General features: G+C 46.6%; 1 protein-coding gene across 2 annotated transcripts in view; it reads right to left on the reverse strand.

Annotated features, from left to right (window-relative positions):
* LOC143927973 (ankyrin repeat domain-containing protein 27-like) overlaps positions 1 to 20,867 on the reverse strand; it is a 156,594-nt gene extending 135,727 nt beyond the window's left edge. For both annotated transcript variants that reach the window (XM_077452512.1, XM_077452520.1), the window contains exon 1: positions 20,689 to 20,867. The gene's annotated coding sequence lies outside the window, so the exon portion shown is untranslated. The remainder of the gene's footprint in view (positions 1 to 20,688) is intronic.
* Positions 20,868 to 22,048: the final 1,181 nt, after the last annotated feature.

The following is a 22,048-nucleotide window of genomic DNA, read 5'->3' on the forward strand; positions in this document are numbered from 1 at the left end:
TTCTTTTGTATTGGGTGTGTGTTGAAGTCGAATCCCGACCACTATACCACCTGCCCGGAGTTTCCAGGGTAGTAGTGCTATAGTGGGTAGCACTCTTGCCTAGAAGTAAAAAGGGTCGCTGGTTCGAATCCCAACCATGAAACTACCTGCATGGAGTTTGAATGTTCTCCCTGTGCCAGCGTGGGTTTCCTCCGGGTACTCCGGTTTCCTCCCACACTCCCAAAGACATGCTGGTAGGTTAATTGGTTCCTGTCTAAATTAGCACCAGTATGTATGAATGTGAGTTAGCCCACGTACACACGGTCGGAGATTTTGCCAACCAAATCCGTCGGATTTTGCCCGTCGGATTTAGTCCGACGGATTGTGTCCGAAACTGTTGCATACACACGGTCGGGCCAAGTTGGCGAAAAAATCAGATCTTTCAGAACATGACGTAATTTCCTTACGATGGGACTACATTCAGGCTAGTAGCCAATAGCTTTGATGTAGGAATTTGATCTGAGCATGCGTGGCACTTGGTCCGATGAAAATTCTCTACACATGATCGGATTAGGTCCATCCGGCCCAGTTGGTCGGGAAATATTTCCAACATGTTGGAAAATTGGGTCGGACGGAGATTCAGACGGAATCAGTCCGATGCATACCACACACAGTCAGATTATCTGACGACACGGTCCGATAAGACTCATTATTCCGACAGATTCTCAGACCGTGTGTACAAGGGCTTAGGGATCTTAGATTGTAAGCTCCTTGAGGGTAGGGACGGATATGAATGTATATGTAAAGCACTGCGTAATTTGACGGTGCTATAAGTACCTGAAATAAAGAGATAAGTGCGCTCAGTACAAAAGTCCAAAGTCTATTTGAAATGTTTATTCGTGGAGGGTATTAGGTAAATCCAACGTGTCTCAGTGGAAGTTCACATATCTACGCTCAGCCACTTGAAGCACAAAAAGGTTCACGAGTTTTCTTTGGAATTATGCCACGCATTTTTTACTTTAAAGTTGAAGATTAAAGCGGAGTTCCACCCAAAAATGAAAACTTCCACTTTTTGGAATACTCCCCCCCCCCCCGGTGTCACATTTGGCACCTTTCGGGGGGAGGAGGGAGCAAATACTTGTCTAATGCAGGTATTTGCTCCCACTTCCTGGCATAGATCACTGCGGCATTCGCGGTGACCAATGCCACTTCCGGCTCCTACTCTGTCCCCCCCCCGCTGTATTCTGGGAGACAGAAGACAGCAGGGACCAGTGAGGACGCGCAGCGCGACTCGCGCATGGGCAGTAGGGAACCAGAAAGTGAAGCCACACGGCTTCACTTCCTGATTCCCTTACCGAGGATGGGGGTGGTAGCAACTGAGAGCCAACAGACAGATCGGCTTCGGCTGCCGACATTGCCGGCTCCCTGGACAGGTAAGTGTCCATATATTAAAAGTCAGCAGCTACAGTATTTGTAGCTGCTGGCTTTTAATTTTTTTTTTAAGTGTGACAATTTTTAACCTAGTTACAGTAGATTAGCTTGGATCAATATAAGTATGTAAATACCATAACTGTGGGATACCCATGGAAGCTGGAAATCGCTGTGATGGACATCACTACTACACAGCTTCCATGTCCCATGGCAAACCGCTGCCCTATTACTAGCACAGGAGGTTGCTTACTTGGCACCAGAGGACATTGCATTTTCTCAATGAATCCAAATTGTTCTCTGATTGGATGAGGTGGGGTTGTTGAAGTCATTGGTCCAAAACGGGACCAATATAACCATGTAAAAATTGCCTGGAATTCAGCTTTAATAGAAAAGTCTGTAGATGCGCAACATAAGTTCACGCGTTCTTACATCAAAAGAATCGTTCTCTTCTGGTCTGCGCCCCCAACCCAAAAACGCTCCTTAGCATGCATACATTTGCAAAACCCCCCCAAAAAAAAAAAAAAAAGGGGTAGTTTCTGAATTGTCCGAAAGACCTTAAAGTGGGGTGCCCCCTAAAAAAATAAAATAAAAGTCAGCAGCTACAAATACTGCAGCTGCTGACTTAATAATCGGCCCCCCGCGTGGCGCCGTCATTCTTACTGTGGGCACCGCAGGGCGCCGTTATACGCCGCACAGTCTTCTGGGAAACTTTTGCGCAAACCAATCAATATATACGCTTATTGGGATTTTTTGTTTTTTAACGCAGTGCGGTATCGCAAAAAAAGATTCCACATGGAAAAGGGTGTTATGATCAGATGAGACTAAAATGGAATTATTTGGCCTCAACACCAAAAGATGTGTGTGGAGAAAATCCAATACAGCTCACCATCCAAACACCAACCAGTCCTACAATAAAGCATGGGGGGTGTTATCCTCCTGTTATGGAGCACTTTTCAGGATAGAAGGAAAAATGGATGGGGCAAAATACCGTCAAATTATTGAGGAAAATCTGCTGCCGTCTGCCAAAAAGTTGTCAATGGGGGGGGTTTCCCTTCCAACATGACAATGAACCAAATCACACAGCAAACATGACCACACAGTGGCTGTGGCATAAAAAGTTGAATGTCCTTGCATGGCCTAGTCAGAGTCCAGACTTAAAGCGGGAGTCCACCGGGACTCCGCGTTTTTTGTTTTTTTTTTTAAAGCCAGCAGCTACAAATACTGCAGCTGCCGACTTTTAAAATAGTGACACTTACCTGTCCAGCGCGCCCGCGATGTCGCCACCCGAAGCTGATCTCTAGATCGTCTGTAAGGTGCTGCCGCCGCCATCTTGGGTATGGGAATCAGGAAATGGAGCCTTTCGGCTTCATTTCCCGGTTCCCTACTGTGCATGCGCGAATCGCGCTGCGCAATAAGGACGGTCCCCGCTGCCTCTGGGATCTGTGTGTTTCCCCAGCAGGCAGCAGGGCACTTGCGGAAAGGGGCGGGCACTTGCAGAAAGGGGCATAATCTACGCCCCTTTCCGCAGAGAGCTATCCCGGAAGTGGGTGCAGATACCTGTACTGTACAGGTATCTGCACCCCCCTCCCCCCTGAAAGGTGCCAATTGTGGCGCCGGAGGGGGGGGAGGGTTCCGATGAGCGGAAGGTCCACTTTAGGGTGGACCTCCGCTTTAAACCACAATGAAAATCTGTGGAATGACTTGAATACTGCAGTCCACAAACGGTCACCATCAGCTATAACTGAACTTGAGCAGTTCAGCAAAGAAGAGCGGGGCAAATATTGCAAAAATAAAAATAGACAAATCCCAACAGACTAAAGGCTGCAATTAAAACAAAAGGTGGTTCAACAAAATACTGACATATTAATCCTTTTTACAACTCAGCGATTCAGCTTTTGAAAAAAAAAAAAAAAAAAGCAACAAAATGTGACTATAATAAAAAGGGGGGGGGGGGGGGGTATATTATGCAGGTATGGTCAACTGCTCTCACCATCGGGAAGTCTGCCCTGATAAATGCAGATGAAGTGTACATAAGCACAAACGTTTATCTCAGCTCCTGTTCTATGACAGTACTAGTGCTTAGTGATTGGTTCAGTGTTGTCACATGGGGCAGGGAGATTCCTCAGCCTCATATGAGCTCCAAGTCATGACTTTCACAAGACTTTGAACATTCCCAGCTCTGCGGCAGCAGTGGGAAAGCAAAAGGAAGGCGTCGCTGATGTAGTCAGTATTAAAAAAAGGAGAAGTCCAGCCTGAGCTCATTTGGCTGGGCTTCTCCTATGGGTCACAGGATTGCAATTAGTTTTGCACTCCTGTGACCCGTTTTCAGCAGAGAGCGGTCTGAAGTCCTGCTCTCTACTGACGTTATAGGAATCAGTCATAGGAATCAGGCACTGCGTCATCCCGACAATAAAGTCTGGATCCACCAGGTGCCTATCTCAGCGAGTCACTGAGAGCCTGAGATGGCCTGCTCTGCCCCTCCACAGCTTAGCACTCTAGGGAGTGGGAGGGGGGGTTGCAGAGCGGAGAGATGCTGTCTGACAGGCTGCAGCTCTCTGCTCAGGGAGCTGAGAGAACTGAGCCATCAGCGATGTACGATTGCTCGGTTCTCAGTGCAGAGGCACCTAGGCAAGTATGAAACCGGAAAAAAAAACACACACACACACACACACACACACACACACACACACACACACACACCAACTTTTAAAGTGAACCTGTTACTTTCCTCTGTATGACAAAAAACACAGGTGTGTCTTCAACGTGAACCCCTGAACCTCAGATGAAATGAATCCCATTATTACCAGAACTACTATACCATTATAGCAAAACTTGCAGCTAACGAATCATCATTAGGGTGGTAAAATCTCAGTCTTTGGTCTACAATGCACAAAAATAATGTGCTTGTTGCGTGACAGGTTCACTTTAAAGTGTGACAGCAGATGAAGATCTTTGGAATCTAGAACCCCCCCCCCCCCCCACCAATACATAGGTAGAAGACATATTGGCACCCGCTTAACATGAACTCCTTAAAACTGATCTTTCCCTGGCATTGCATAAACAAAAGTAAATTATTAAAGACGCTTCAACTTCCAGCAGCTCCAGCAAGACAGCAGCAAGAGACTGAGCTGACCCACTTGTTAATGATAAAAAAAAAATAAAAAAATAAAATGGACTTCACTTTTTTCAAAACGTTTAAATATTTTAAAACGTTCTGCCCAGAAAAAAAAATAAAAAATAAAAAAATAAAAACGTTACACTTTGGTCAAAACGGAAAATTAAACCTTAAAGCGGAGGTCCACCCTAAAATGGACCTTCCGCCCATCGGAATCCTCCCCCCCTCCGGCGCCACAATTGGCACCTTTCAGGGGGGAGGGGGGTGCAGTTACCTGGATAATCCAGGTAACTGCACCCACTTCCGGGCTAGCTCTCTGCGGAAAGGGGCGTAGATTACGCCCCTTTCCGCAAGTGCCCCGCTGCCTGCTGGGAAACACACAGATCCCAGAGGCAGCGGGGACCGTCCTCATTGCGCAGCGCGGCTCGCGCATTCGCAGTAGGGAACCGGGAAATGAAGCCGAAAGGCTCCATTTCCTGATTCCCATACCCAAGATGGCGGCGGCAGCACTCGAGTGACGATCGAGAGATCGGCTTCGGGTGCCGACATCGCGGGCGCGCTGGACAGGTAAGTGTCACTATTTTAAAAGTCAGCAGCTGCAGTATTTGTAGCTGCTGACTTCAAAAAAAAAAAAAAAAAAAAAACGCGGAGTCCCGGCGGACTCCCGCTTTAAAGCGGAGTGCGCACTGCTGCCTCTGACTGCTAGTCTCTAGAGCAGGAATCTTCAAACTACGGCCCTCCAGCTGTTGAGGAAGTACACATCCCATGAGGCGTTGTAAAACTCTGACATTCACAGACATGACTAGGCATGATGGGAATTGTAGTTCCTGAACAACTGGAGGGCCGTAGTTTGAGTCTCTAGAGCAGGGATCTTCAGAGTGAGATTTTGGGATGACATTACTGTGACTGCTCAGTTTTCCTTGCTGGAGAGGAAGCTGTACCTAAGGACCTGTAGTACAAAAATCTACCCGTTTCTGCTTTTTCATTCTGTGGATCTATACTTCCTACACTTCTCCTGCCGTTTTTTACATTATCCTCATCACTCATGAGATGGGCAGCTGTGAGTGACTTGTATAGCGCTACCTATGTGAACTGAATCACCTCAGGGTGCTTTCTGTGGCTTTGCACTGTCCTTTACCCCGTAAGGTCCCGACACGCTTACAAACACATACAACATTGATATACACATAATAAGGACAAGGTCTAATTAACCTACCAGCATGTCTTTGGAGTGTGGGAGGAAACCAGAGTACCCGGAGGAAACCCACGCAGGCACAGGGAGAACATGCAAACTCCAGGCAGATGGTGTCGTGGTCAGGCTTTGAACCAGCGACCCTATTGCTGCTAGGTGAAAGTGCTACCCGCTACACCACTGTGCTGCCCCTGTGCTGGCAGCTGTGACAAGGGGGAAGCAAATCCCTGCCTTGAATAAGCTGGTCACACCTCCATGCAAACACGGCGCAGGGTAAGGGCTCGTGCACACTGTTGGTTTGGCTCCTACAACATAAAAGCCTGGTTATTCCAGGTGTCTGGGAGGCACAGGTTCAATGTACAGACTGCTGTCATCAGTCCTTTCAAAAATCAATGACAGGCTGAAATATGCGGCGGCTGTTTGCTGTTCCAAGTGTTACAGTACATTTAGGACTGTATGCATTCAGAGACGTATGCCTCAACACTGAAATACTACCACCAGCACCCATCCAAATTTGGAGTCTAGTGTAATACGGTTCCAGCAAGCCTTCAGTCCTCCAATGGCCTGACATTGCCATGCTAACGTACAACACAAGACAATTGATGCTGCATTGTACTTGATGTGACCTCTGGCAGAAGCAGAGAGGCTGTAGGGGGGGGGGGGGGGGGGCAGGGCGGTTACACAGATGCAGGGAGACTGCCGAAGCAAGGAATAAAGATTTTACAGCCTATTCTTCTACTACTACACTGGTAAAAAAAAACATTTCCTGGATGAGGACTTTAAAAAAACAATTTGCCGGTAAGTTTTGTCTTCAAAAACATACCCAAGTCTCTGCTCTATATGCTTCTTTGAACAATCGGGCGCAGTCGCACCCCCTCTCTTACATAACACAGCGAGAACGGGACTTGTCCGCTCAAATCCATTGAGAGGATTGGAGGAGTAGGGCCTGGGCCAACTGCAAAATGTTCTTTAACACGGCAACCCTCAATTCCGCATACAAAATTTCTTTTGGGGATATTACTGGGCTCGTGCTCAGTTAGCCAATGCACAACCTGGATGCAGTGATGCTTGTGGCCAGCGAAGGGATGTATTGCACATCGGGGTGGTCTTGGGGTTGGCCCCTTTCAGATGGAGTGGATCCATCCAAGTGTAATCCGCCTGCTCAACTCAGTGGGGGGTGGGATCTCTCCGGCGGATGGCAGGTCTGTGTACGCTCTGCTATGCGGAGCAGACACAGACACAGCCGGCTCTCCTCTATGGGGAGGTCGGATTGAAACGGACAGCATGTCCGTTTCAATCCGATTGTCATCTGATCCAATGGGCGGATGGCAAACATTTTGCCAACCGCCTATTTTTAGAGGATTTTATCGGATCAGATGCCCGGTCGGAAACTTCCGCTGATATCCAACTGCCCCATAGAGAACAATGGGTGGTCCGATAAGGGCCACCTGAAAAAAATGATAGGCAGACCCGTCCGGTCCGCTGGTGTCAAAGGGGCCTTAAATGGTAAAAGAAAAAATAAATAAAATGTTCAGAATAGCACAGGGCTCCCACTCTAAATTCCTTAAAGTTTGGGACCTTGGACTCCCTACCTTCCCCTATATCAAACCAGTTTCAGCTGTTTATAACTCAATTCTTGTGGCAGCCCCGAGTCTGGGGGGGACGACTCGGAGTCCCCACTTCCCTCATCCCCTCTTTATTCTTTTCACCTTTTCTTGTTACTTGGGTATGTCTTATGCCGGGATTCTTGAATATGGAGAACATATCAACTTTTTAATTTGCATATCAGTGGCCCAAGATCCCGAACAAGTTCACCATATATGATAGATTATATAATTATTGTTCTGTTACTTCACATTCTGTGTAATTTTACCGTCCCCCTGCGTGGGCAAACTTGTAATTCTTTAAAAGCTCAATAAAAACAATAGCACAGAAAAAATTAAAAAAAATTTAAAAAACGTACCCAAGCTGCCCTCTAATATTTAGCACTTAGCAAGCCAACAGTGACGGGATATAGAAAAAGGGGACTACATATAAAATCTTCTTGCGGTTGCCTCTGGCTACAGTAAATGTTTTGCCTGCAACAAATTCATCTCTCCTGTGACTTATTCAAGCCAGCATGTCAGCTACTTCACAGAGTCACCAGTGAAGGCGCAGGCTGTCAAGTATTACCAGTATGAAATGGTTGGCTGCATCCCAGTTTGTATTACCGTATATACTCGAGTATAGGCCGACCCGAATATAAGCCGAGGTCCCCAATTTACCCCCAAAAAACTGGAAAAAATTATTGACTCGTGTATAAGCCGAGGGTGAGACATGCCTGTCCATCCCTGTGTGTCGTCCATCCCTGTGTGTGTCCATGCATCCGTGTGTGTGTGTGTCCATGCATCCGTGTGTGTGTGTGTGTGTCCATGCATCCGTGTGTGTCCATGCATCCGTGTGTGTGTGTGTGTCCATCCATCCCTGTGTGTGTGCATGCATCCGTGTGTGTGTGTGTGTGTGTGTGTGTGTGTGTGTGTGTGTGTCCATGCATCCGTGTGTGTCCATCCATCCCTGTGTGTGCATGCATCCGCGTGTGTGTGTGTGTGTGTGTGTGTGTGTGTGTGTGTGTGTGTGTGTGTGTGTGTGTGTGTGTGTGTCCGTGCAGCCTACCTGTGTCCAGCCTGCCTGTGTCCGTCCAGCCTGTGTCCGTCCCGGCCTGCGTCCCGTCCCGGCCTGCGTCCCGTCCCGGCCTGCGTCCCGTCCCGGCCTGCGTCCCGTCCCGGCCTGCGTCCCGGCCTGGCCTGCGTCCCGTCCCGGCCTGCGTCCCGGCCCGGCCTGCGTCCCGGCCCGTCCCGCAGCTCTTCGTCGGTGGCCATTCTAGGATTCAAAAGCCGCGCCTCCGTCGGTGATAGGCGGAACACTCAATTTCCCACTGACTGCTGGGAAATTGAGTGTTCCGCCTATCGGATGTCCGTGATAGGCGGAACACTCAATTTCCCAGCAGTCAGTGGTCCGCCTATCATGGACGTCCGCTCATCCTCATACTACGGACGAGGATGAGAGGACGTCCGTGATAGGCGGAACACAGACTGCTGGGAAATTCAGTGTTCCGCCTATCACAGGCGAAGGCGGAGACGGAGGCGCGGCCTTTGAATCCTAGAATGGCCGCTGTCTGTCTGCTCGACACGCTGATCGGGCAGACAGACAGCGATGACTCGAGTATAAGCCGAGGGGGGCACTTTCAGCCTCAAAAAAAGAGGCTGAAAATCTCGGCTTATACTCGAGTATATACGGTAGTTAATTTATAGTGGAGCTTCTAGTAAAATACAAGGTCCGCTTACAGCGCCCAGGCCCCCTCCCCTCCACAAATCACCTATTAGCAGGAGTAAAAATGTAATACAAACAAACATACTCCTGCGCAATCACAATAAAGCGTCTAAACTATTTACGATATTTGTATAACGATTTATAGGTTTATTGGTTGCTGCTACCACTTACAAAATGTTCCACACCCCCTATTCAAATCTTTATAAATCAATATTGCAGCACCACCACCTTACAAATATCCCATGGCAAAAAAAAATAATAATATAATAAAATCAACCAATGTACCAACAAATAAAACAAAGAAAATTAGAAGCCCTCCCTCTGACGAAGCCATCATTGTCGTAACATGAAAAGGGGCAGAGCCAGTGACGTCACATCTAGGGAAGGAAGGGAGTTATTGTATGTTGGGAGCCTGGCCACATGGACATCTTCAAGGTGCTATTATATCTCTAGTATATGTTTGGAATCTGTAGTGTACTAGGAATACAGTAGTGCACTGTATTGTGTGCATTTTATATTTTAGTAATAAAAAAAAATAAAAATAAAAATAAAAAAAGGGAACAGTGCACTGTATTGTGCGAGTGTACATTTTATATTTTCGCAATAAAGAGTGCACCAGCAACAGTGCACTGTATTGTGTACATTTTATATTTTAGCAATAAAAAAATAAAATAAAAAAACAGTGCACTGTATTGTGCGAGTGTACATTTTATATTTTTTAGCAAAAACGAGTGCAGTGTATTGTGTGAGTGTACATTTTATATTTTTTAGCAAAAACGAGTGCAGTGTATTGTGCGAGTGTACATTTTATATTTTTGCAATAAAGAGAGTGCACCAGCAACAGTGCACTGTACATTTTAGCAATAAAAAGCGTGCACCAAAAAACAGTGCACTGTATTGTGCAAGTGTACATTTTACATTTTAGCAATAAAGAGTGCACTGTATTGTGCGAGTGTACATTTTATATTTTAGCGATAAGGAGAGTGCACCAGCAACAGTGCACTGTACATTTTAGCAATAAAAAGTGTGCACCAGCAACAGTGCACTGTATTGTGCGAGTGTACATTTTAGCAATAAAGTGAGTGAGGAGCATACAGAGATACACTATAAACATTTGTTCTTTTCTCTCTGAGTAAATTAAATAAATAAGGAGGAGCATGTCCAGTTCAAATCAGTGAAAGTTGGAGATGAGGAGTAGAAAAAAAAAAATAAGGATTTTAAAGAAGGAGGGGATCCCACCAGGAGAAATAGGAGACGAGTGACCCTGCTCTTAAAGGGGGAAGGCATGCTGCTTGGCCAATCATACCTTATACAGTTTGACATTGCAGGTGAGCACATGGTGACACTTTGGCCACTATCACACAGGTAATAATCAGGTGGTTGAGCTACGCTATTACATTCCAGCGCCCATACTTTGGAGGAGACTACAGCACAAACAGCCATCACCCCCAGGATTCAGAGATCCCGGCCTATGACAGCGTTCCCCCATGGCTGAAGGAGATCCATATACTCACAGACATCCCAACGTAGCGCCAATTGATCGTCGTCTTGGAAGCTCATGGGTAAAAGACTAAACAATATTGATTCTGGTTTCCTGGCATTTGAAGATAACAATCTCAGTCTTTTATCACATGTTGATCTGCTGAAACCTCAAGAATTTCCTCCCAACATCCTTCCAGAGAAAAAAGAAGATCTCTGTACACCACCCATCCCGCCCAAGCCTTGCTCTTCTCACACACAGGGGGTCCTAAAATAAAATCTAAAATGTCTGAGGGATGAACCCTAACTGGAGAGATCGCAGGAACTTAAAATACTATTAAATCCTATTACATTTTAACAAGGATACATCGATATTAAATTAGCTTATTAGATTTGTATCACTTTTTTTTTTTTTTTTTTTTTTACGTTTCTTTTCCAGCATTTTTTTTTTTTAGCTCCGGCAGTGCTGTTCCCAAGAACTTACTGTTGCAGAGTGCACACTTATATACACTATATTGTCGGAAGTATTGGGACGCCTGCCTTTAGACGCACATGAACTTTAATGGAATCCCAGTCTAATGCACACGGTCGGATATTCCAATGGAAAAAGTCCGATCGGATTATGTTGTAGGAAAATCTGATCATGTGTGGGCCCTATCGGACTTTTTCAGTCGGAATTTCCGATGGAAAAAGTTTGGATCTAAAATTTTCCGACAACAAAATCTGACCGGACGTTTTCCAATCGTGTGTAGAGAATGCCGACACACAACATGCCACGCATGCTCAGAAAAAATTTGGAGACGAAAGCCATTGGCTGCTGGCCTCTACGAAGTCCCATCGTACGTTTTGTGCGACAAGTTTTGGACAAAATCCCTTGGAAAAAAAAAAAAAAAAAAAGACGGATTTTGTGGTCGGAATGTCCAACCGTGTGTATGGGGCATTAGTCTGTAGGGTTCAATATTGAGTTGGCCCGCCCTTTGCAGGTATAACAGCTTCAACTCTACTGGGAAGGCCGTCCACAAGGTTTAGGAGTGTGTCTATGGGAATGTTTGATCATTCTTCCAGAAGCGCATTTGTGAGGTCAGGCACTGATGTTGGAGAGAAAGCCTGGCTTACAGTCTCCACTCTAATTCATCCCAAAGGTGTTCTATCAGGTTGAGGTCAGGACTCTGTGCAGGCCAGTCAAGTACCTCCACACCAAACTCGCCCATCCATGTCTTTTTGGACCTTGCTTTGTGCACTGTAAATTAGAAATGCTTTCATAAATAGAATTGTTAAACTCCCTGACGGGATGATTATTTCAGATTTTAGGTGCTGAAAACGGTACCATTATTTTGCATGGAAATTTGGCGTTTTATATTGTAGGCCTGTAAATAACTCACTTAAATCTGTCCAAACAAGAGTCAGAGCCCTTGTACACACGGTCGGAGAATCCGTCGGAATGTGTCCCATCAGACCGTGTTGTCGGATAATCCGACTGTGTGTGGTATGCATCGGACTGATTCGTCCGAATATCCGTCAGACCCAATTTTCCAACTTGTTGGAAATATTTCCCGACCAACTGGTTCGATCGGACATACTCCGATCATGTGTAGAGAATTTTGATCGGACCAAGTGCCACGCATGCTCAGATCAAATTCCTACATCAAAGCTATTGACTACTAGCCTGAATGTAGTCCCATCGTAACGAAATTACGTCATCACGTTCTGAAAGATCGGATTTTTCGACAACTTAGTCCGACCGTGTGTATGCAACAGTTTCGGACACAATCCGACAGACAAAATCCGACGGATTTGGTTGTCGAAATCTCCAACCGTGTGTACAGGGGCTAAGACATCCTCGGTATTAGAAAGTTTGAAACACAAAATCATAAAATTATAATATAATAAATAACTATAAATAATTATAACAAATAATAATAAAAATTATTCAATAATGTAATCAAATCAAAAACACCGAAATTGGCTGAGTTGCAGAATGGTCGCTGTCATTACTTTTAGTGTTTGATGATGAATTTCCCCACGAATCACTATCGCTCAATCCTGCAAGTGATTCTAATTTATTAATCGGTGTTTTCTAGCTGGTCTAAAAGCACTTTTGACGTAAAACGGACATTTTTTGGTTGCTATGGACAATCTCCAGTTTCCTGGCAGAAAGAACAGTATTTATAATATAAAACTGCATGCAGGGCACTGGACAAACCACTAGGGGCAAAGGGGATGTGTAATTATTTGATACAGTACTATAAAATCGGTAAGATTACAGTATACTGTATCTATCCTGTGTTTTTTACTTTGGCGCCGAACTTCGTGCCCGTGCGTCACAGCGTTCGCAGGAAACGGAGCCCGGCACTGTGACAGATCGAGTAAGACACGGCGGCTCGCAGATCACAGTGGGGAGACATCGCAGGAACCTGAGGACAAGGTAAATAACCTCTACATGGATCCTGCGATGCGATCTGGCTCGGGGTTACCGCTTTTGGTACCGACATCTCATCCTGAGCCAGTCCCGGGAATACCGCCAGGGAGGTTAATAGTTTATCAATTAACAAAATAGAAAGTAAATGAACAGAAGAGAAATCCAAATCAAATATTTGGCGAGACCACCTTTTGCCTATAAAAAAAAAAGCATCAATTCTTCTAGGTACACTTGCACACTGTATTTGAAGAAACTTAGCAGGTAGGTTGTTCCAAACATCCTGGAGAACCAAGCACAGATCATCTGTGGATGTCGGCTGCCTCAAATCCTTCTGTCTCTTCATGTAATCTCCAGACAGACTCAGGGCTCTGTGGGGGCCAAACCATCACTTCCAGGACTCCTTGTTCATCTTTATGCTGAAGATACTTCTGCATCGTATAGCAGCCCATTATGTGTCACTTACCTGAAACCAAAGCCTGCAATGTCTCCGTTGGCCCCACTAGCAGGGAGCGTCCATCTTTGTCCCTCTTCCTTCCGGGGCCGCAAACTCTGGCTCTGTGACTGGTCGGAGTCGAGGGAGCCGCCACTCGTGGCATTCCCCTTATTCAGGGTTTACATCCTCTTTAAAGGCAGTGCTGGAAAATAATGGCGGCCACACAAAATATTGATACTTTGGGCCCAATTTGGACATTTTTCACTTAGGGGTGTACTCACTTTTGTTGCCAGCAGTTTAGACATTAATGGCTGTGTGTTGAGTTATTTTGAGGGGACAGAAAATTTACACTGTTATACAAGCTGTACACTCACTACTTTACATTGTAGTAAAGTGTCATTTCTTCAGTGTTGTCACATGAAAAGATATGAAAATATTTACAAAGATGTGAGGGGTGTACTCACTTTTGTGAGATATATACACATACACACACACACACATATATACACACGGAAACGAAAAAAAAAAAAAAATTCTATTCTTAGGAGTCCAGAGTTGCCACAGATGAGGTCTATTTTGAAAGTTAGCACTTCCTCACAAATCAGGATGAGGCCAGGAGCTCACATAAAAATTTTGCTTGGGAGCCACCTAAAGATGAACTTCGGTGCCCTGACATTTTTGCCCTGCCCTTCCTCTCCCATGTGCAGAGCGGGTCTTTGGGACCTGTGGCACGCAATGCTGCTGGCAGACTTCGATACATGCAGCATCCAATTGCATTTCCGGGAAACTGCAGGTCTCTGCTGGACCTCGATAACATGCAGACATCTGCACATGCGTCCATCAATATGACTGCCTCCTGGGATGTGTGCTGTGGACATCCAAGGAGGCAGCAGCGGGGTGCCATGTCATACGCATCTTGGCGAGAAAGAAGCATAGAACTAAAAAGGTCAAGGGGGGGGGGGGGGGGGGGGTGTATTATTAGATGAAGGTTACATTTAAAGGAAAAGCCAAACTCTCAGGTAATACACAAAAAAAAAAAAAACACAAAAATAGTAAGCAGTTATTTAACAGCACAGTAAACACCTTTGGTCTTTATTATTTTACATGTATAGGTTTGTAACAAACTATATATAAAAGTCATACAAACTACATAGTATTCTGCCAGTCTACAGCTCCACAACCATTAAAGAACCCCATATAGTTTTCACTATTACTGGACCCGGGCGCCACACAGAGGGGCACCGTGGCTGACAGGAGAAGAGAGATCACGATCACTACTCCTGTCAGCCCAATGCTGGGAGCGAGGAGGAGAGACCTGCCGGCTGTGTTCTCTCTCCCTCCTGTCAGTGCAGCGCTCCTGATTACATAGAAACGATCGTTACTGAAGAACATGTTTTCTCTCCCCCCCCCCCCCCCCGATGTTTCTCTTGGCTCCCCTTGTTTTGCTGTGCTGGCATCCCCTTGCGCCAGGGATCAAATGGGAGCTTAAAAAAGGAAGAAGGACAGCAGTGAGGTTGTTGAATGCTCAGAGAGGGAGCGGAGCAGTAGGAGAGTGGGGCCAGTATAAATAATGCCAGAGAACATGCGCCCCTTCCTCCACTATCAGCTCCTGGTGTGGGTGCACAGCACCAGTGACCAGTCCCGAGGAGCTCTGGAGAGGCAGAGGGTGTGAGAACCTGATGCATGAGAGATGCCTCAGCTGTCACATGCCATGCTGTACTCTGTAGGACATGTACGCCCCGCCCCAGCTACTTGTGTCGGCTCTGCAGGCTGTCAAGCAGTGCCGATGGTCTGCCCCTGGGGATCCCAGAGTGGTTACAGGTGCCTGTGCAAGGAGGACTGTGCCTGGAAGACAGCAGATCCCCTGGGCTCTGTAAGTACATGTCCACAAGCTCCCCAACACACACACACACACACACCTTTGAGCTGCACCTGACAGAGACAAGAACAGCTGCAGCTCCAAGATCTGCTCATAGTTACTACAACTACACTGCCTAGGGCTCTGAAACCCTGCCCCCCCCCCCCAGTCCTTGGTTGCTAGGACCACTGGCGTCCTAACAACCAATGACATCACTCCCGCTCCCACTGTGCTGCTACAATCATGCTGGTAAGGTGGCACACTGAGGTAAGGGGGAGGGGGCACATTGATATGGGGGGGGGGGCAGACTAGTATGTAAGGAAGGCACTATAAGAGGGAAACTGATGTAAGGGGAAACACTAATATAAAGGGGGGACACGGACATAATATGAGGAATTGATACAAGAGGGGACACTGATATAAAAAGGAGGAGAATGTAAAGTGGGGGGCTCTGAAGAAAGAGGGGACACTGGTGTAAGTGGGAACTGATGTAAGAGGGGACATTGACATAAAGGGGCGAACTGATGTATGGGGAGGCTCTTAAGAAAGTGGGGACACTGAAGTAAGAAAGGAATCTGATGTAAAGGAGGAGGGGGTGGATGTAAGAGGGGGGCTCTAAAGTAAGGCGGGAGGGGGACTCTGATGTAAGACGGGACTCTGCTGCAAGGAAGGAACTATTGTAAGGGGTAAATTGATGCAAGATGGCGCATTGATATAAAGAATGGAACTGATATAAGGAGGGGCTCTGATTTAAGGAGGGATTTTGATGTAAAGGGGGGCACTGATGTAAGTGGAGACTCTGAGGTAAGAAGGAACACTGATGTAAGGCGGACTCTGATGCAAGTAAGGCACTATTGTAAAAGGGGACACTGATGTAGGGGGAATTGATGTACAAGGGGACATTGATATAAAAAGGGAGGAACTGAAGTAAGCAGGAACTCCAACGTTAAGCTGTAAGGGGGCTTGGAAGTAAAGTGAGAATGACAGGGAAGAAGAGCGACTCTAAGTGAAGTAACAACAATGTCACAAAAGTGCGGGATACTGATAATAGGAGGGACTCTGATGTTGGGGGGGGGGGATTCTAGGGTAATGCGAGAAACTGATGTAATAGGACACTAATGTAAGAGGGGGGGGGGGGCTAATACAAGGGGAAAGTCTAGCTACACCACTGCTCCAGGCAGGACAATCCCATCAAGGGTTTTCTCTCAGTCTAGCATGGATATCGGCATGTATGTGGCCACTGTACTACACAATGAAGTCTGTTTTGAATGGGCCAAGCTTGACAACAGTTTTAAAGATTCAAAAATCGAATGGCTATAACACCAAAGGCGTTTTCCAACACACATCTAGCTCTGGATAGTCTATAGTTGGAGACCTCCAATTTGGTTAAGTTCTTATTTGAAAAGGGTGTTAAAAATATGATTGCCAAGAACAAAGGCCTCATCTGCCACAAAGACAAAAGTTAAGTCCTTTCAAATTTCCTCAGCCATCAGTAGGTTTAGAGCACTGCTTTTGAAGACGGGTAGTGAAGTTTTTTCAATCACACGCCATTTTAACTTACTGCCATTTTTGTGAAGGTCTACAAAAATAAACTCATACTAGGCGAGTTTGGTATGGGGGTAAATCCATACACGTTTTGTGTCTGTCACCAGTACAGATTGGGAAATCCCAATAAATTGAGGAATTGTTTTCATATGGCTTGCCACAAAAAAAATCTCAGGCTATGGTTTTAAGCCATTTTCTTTTCCATAGTAAATCAACAGTACAAAGGAGACCTCCGCCCACTGGTGTGTAATATAGCACGCAGCAGAAAACAGCGATTGTAATCCCACAAGATCAAAATGCAGAACTGAAAAATGCAAAGTTTTAAAAGTAGAACAGTATAGAAGCAACTACAGTATGCATCTGCATTTCATTACCTGTACTGGTGAAGGTATAAATGAGGATTCAGGTTTGAATTGCAAGTGGTCCTTTTCACCAGCACAGGTAATCAGATTTAATTACAGATTGACTTCCTACTCACAATTTTTGTTGCCATTTGCGGTAATCAGTTAGTTATTCTCAGATACATTGTATACAATGGATACATAATTAGTGTATCCTCCTGAAGTTAGCAGACAGCAATCGCTGTTTTGCTGATTGTTACTTTTAGAATGGCTGCTACTCAGTTGGTGGCCATTCTTTAGACACCGATATAAGATACAAACTGTATGCGTACATGTAGGACACATATGTAAATTTGTACATCTGGAAATAAGTGCCATAATCACACATTTGCAATACGTAAAGAGTATCTAAATTCACCAATATAAAATGGCATATATTGCAGCTTACAAATGCTGAAATGTGGTGGCTGCACTTGTTTTTGTTTTTCTTCCCTTTATTTGCACTTGGTCATATGGCCAGAATCGCACATCCTGCATTAGTGACGGTTCACACAGGGGGTGGCTTCAAAATCACCCGACTCTGAAGCCGCCTTGTACAGCACAACTTCAGCACAGCTTGCAAAATGACTTCTGTATAGAAGTCAATGAAAGCCGCTCCGAAGTCGCCCTTAAGTAGTACAGGAACCTTTTTCTAAGTCGGAGCAACTTGAGTTGCTCCTATTAGAACGGTTCCATTGTACTGAATAGAGCACAACTTGTCAGGCTGACAAGTCGCCCCAGTGTGAACCGGCTTTCATGGGACGGCTGGTGATGAGGGACGTGGGGGCAGCAGGTGAGTGGATGTCCGCTAACAAGCGCTGCCCTGATGGATCTGAAATGACAGGTGCTCTTTAAATGTAAGGACTCATTCTTACTGGTAGTATTTGCAAACAAAAGGAAGGTTTTCCTATTCAGAATAATAAGCTGTCAGGTTAGGAAAACAGCGATATCAGAACCGATTCAGTCATACAGTTTGTAGTGTACATAGATTTGCAAAACAATGAGATAAAGGAATATTCTTGAATGTTGTTTTATCTCATGGTTACTGTGACATTGTGTGACTGCATCAATGCAGTGCATGTTCTCTCAGCTTGCAGAGGTTGGGTTCATTGAAAGAGTTTACCAAAAATGTAATTGCCGATTGATAGCAGCGCAGCCATTGGCTCCTGCTGCTGTCAATCAAATCCAATGACACGGGTGTCGGGGGGGAGGGGGGTGCGTGGCCAAGTTCTGCATCGATGGACGCAGAAGCAGGACTTGGGAGCGCGCCTGCACAAGTGTCAACCGAAGGAGATCGCTTTTCCAATGTGGGCACTCGATGTGGGGAGGAGCTATTAGCGCCACTGAGGGACCCCAGAAGAGGAGAATCGGGGCTCCTCTGTGCAAAACCAACTGCACAGTGGAGGAAAGTATGACATGTTTGTTAAAAAAAAAAAAAAAAAAATAAAAAAAAAAAAAGAGAGAGAGAAATAATCGGACTACTAATGAGATTGCACCTCCTCTGGTGCATGTACAGTCCCCCGTGGTCACTACATACAATGCATGGTTATAAGTACACGGAGGAGGAGAGCATGCACCTGTTGACAGCCTTAGTTCCCAGTCACACCGGTGTGACATGTCATGCCATCTGATTTTATGCGTTTCAAATCGCATGACAAGTGGCGCCCCATTGTCTGCAATGGAAGCGTCAAATCAGTGACTCTGAAGTCGCTTAGGTGTCTTCCAAGTCGCACACTGACACGGGACTTTGAAACTGTGTTGCTTCGAGTGAAGTCGCACAATTTCAAAGTGGAAATCAGGTGACCGAGGACTTCTAGAGGTGGCGGCGCTGGACCGGTCATGTGACTGCAGGCTGATTGGGTGGCGATTTGGTGGGAGTAGTTTACGTCCGTGTTCGCTCGGACCAAAAAAACTTTAGAACCAATACATGCTCATCCATCATAAAATCACGTCAGGGACCACACTTAAGGGCCATTTGATGACACCACACTTGGGGCCACAGGTGTTCTGTGAAGTCTAGGGGGTCACATTTTAGACCCCAGTCCTGCAGTAATGTCAGGGGCCGCGCTCCTTCGGTAATGTCAGGGGCCGCGCTCAGGGCCGCAGTCCTTCGGTAATGTCAGGGGCCGCGCTCAGGGCCGCAGTCCTTCGGTAACGTCAGGGGCCGCAGTCCTTCGGTAACGCCAGGGGCCGCGCTCAGGGCCGCAGTCCTTCGGTAACGCCAGGGGCCGCGCTCAGGGCCGCAGTCCTTCGGTAACGCCAGGGGCCGCGCTCAGGGCCGCAGTCCTTCGGTAACGCCAGGGGCCGCGCTCAGGGCCGCAGTCCTTCGGTAACGCCAGGGGCCGCGCTCAGGGCCGCAGTCCTTCGGTAACGCCAGGGGCCGCGCTCAGGGCCGCAGTCCTTCGGTAACGCCAGGGGCCGCGCTCAGGGCCGCAGTCCTTCGGTAACGCCAGGGGCCGCGCTCAGGGCCGCAGTCCTTCGGTAACGCCAGGGGCCGCGCTCAGGGCCGCAGTCCTACGGTAACGTCAAGGGCCGCAGTCCTACGGTAACGTCAGGGGCCGCGCTCAGGGCCGCAGTCCTACGGTAACGTCAGGGGCCGCGCTCAGGGCCGCAGTCCTACGGTAACGTCAGGGGCCGCGCTCAGGGCCGCAGTCCTACGGTAACGTCAGGGGCCGCGCTCAGGGCCGCAGTCCTACGGTAACGTCAGGGGCCGCGCTCAGGGCCGCAGTCCTACGGTAACGTCAGGGGCCGCGCTCAGGGCCGCAGTCCTACGGTAACGTCAGGGGCCGCGCTCAGGGCCGCAGTCCTACGGTAACGTCAGGGGCCGCGCTCAGGGCCGCAGTCCTACGGTAACGTCAGGGGCCGCGCTCAGGGCCGCAGTCCTACGGTAACGTCAGGGGCCGCGCTCAGGGCCGCAGTCCTTCGGTAACGTCAGGGGCCGCGCTCAGGGCCGCAGTCCTTCGGTAACGTCAGGGGCCGCGCTCAGGGCCGCAGTCCTTCGGTAACGTCAGGGGCCGCGCTCAGGGCCGCAGTCCTTCGGTAACGTCAGGGGCCGCGCTCAGGGCCGCAGTCCTTCGGTAACGTCAGGGGCCGCGCTCAGGGCCGCAGTCCTTCGGTAACGTCAGGGGCCGCAGTCCTTCGGTAACGTCAGGGGCCGCGCTCAGGGCCGCGAAGTCAGACTCCACACTCAAGGCCAGAAACCTTCAGTGCTGTCAGGGGCCACACTTGGTCTCCTGGCCCTTTGGTGATGTCAGAGGCCACATTTGAGGTCCTGACCCTTCGTTGACCCCAGATATCCAGCCCCTATTGTGAAGTCAAGGGCCACACAAGGCCACAGTCCTTCAGTGATGTCAGGGGCCACACTTGAGGCTTTAGCTCTTAGGTGGTGTCAGGGGCCACACTTCAGACCCTATGTTAAGAAAGTTGAACACTATTATGTATTGGGGGCCCCAGTCACGTGACTTACATATACAGACTGACAAGGCATTTAGAGGAACGGTACACTAGATAGAAAGCAGGCTGCCAGAGAAAGTGTGATGAGGACTCACCCAGACCAGGGAAAGCCCGGCAGTGCTCCTTCCTTATCTTCCCCTCACACAGCCGCTCTGCTGCTTCTTCACTGCAATGCTCAGCTCAGCCCGGGACCAACAACACTGCCAGAAGCCAATCAGCTCCACTCTCCCTGCCATCAGCCAACAGAGGCGCGCCATGGGCGGGCTTTTCCCTGTACGGACTGACAGGAAGGGCTAATCCAGCCCAGACGTCACGGAGGCTCGGATTTGCTTCCGCCATTTTTGATTCTGGAAAACGGATTCTCCGACCTTGTGGCTGAAAGGGAAATTCCGGCTGCTGACACATTGTTTTCCAATATTACAAAATGCCACAACTAATTACCGTGCATGTAAGACGCAGGGAACAGAAATAAATTAATTAGCAGGGGCTGTCTGTATTGCAGTCAGTAGTCTTGAATCTGCCCATGCAGAGATTATGTAAAGTTATGAGATTCAATTTACCGCCAATAATATTTTTTTTTAGACATCATTGGCACTTTTTCTGAGATAAAAATAGGTCTTGTTGATATTGTTTATATTTGATTGATGCTAAAATAGTTTTATTTTTATTGTTATATTATAATATATATTAAAAAAGTGAAAGCAAATGATCAATGTGTAAATTGTTGGTGATATATATATATATATATACATTAAATAATAAAAATAGTAATATAGTAAATTGATAGTAACAATAATAATAATTATTGTTTTTATTATGATTATTGTATAATTTATAAAAAGAAACAAATTGGTGACATTCCTAGTAAAGTTTTATTTATTTAAAGGTATATAGTAAAAATATATGGGGGTGTATAGTAGATATATATATATATATATATATACATATATATATATATATATATATATATATTAAAGGGGGCATGGCTCAAAAGGGACCGAATACCTACTATACATTCCCTTATTTATATATATACTTACATATATATACTTACTATACACTACCGTGTTTCCCCGAAAGTAAGACAGTGTCTTACTTTCTTTTTATCCCCAAAAGCCCCACTATGTCTTACTTTCGGGGTATGTCTTATATTGGAAAAAAATTGTCGAATTTTTTGTTTTAACCATAAAATTAACATTTATTAACAACCTGAACAGTATTGTATTCACCACAAAACAGTTTTATAAAAGGAAGTGCCAAGAATGTCTTGTTACAACATTGCATAACATGTAAAACAATGAAAAATGGTAAGAACGAACAGTGGAATACTGGAAGATAAAACAGATTTATGTGTGATGCAGTACCACCTGCTGTATTTAATCCAGTGTGACACCTGCTGATACCCACTGGGTTACATACAGCAGATGATACCCAAGTATGCCAGTGTGTATGTTT

This window comes from Lithobates pipiens, unplaced genomic scaffold (genome assembly GCF_037356315.1).
Source record: "Lithobates pipiens isolate NorthernLeopardFrog02 unplaced genomic scaffold, aLitPip1_a1.2 Scaffold_10, whole genome shotgun sequence".
Taxonomy (NCBI): domain Eukaryota; kingdom Metazoa; phylum Chordata; class Amphibia; order Anura; family Ranidae; genus Lithobates; species Lithobates pipiens.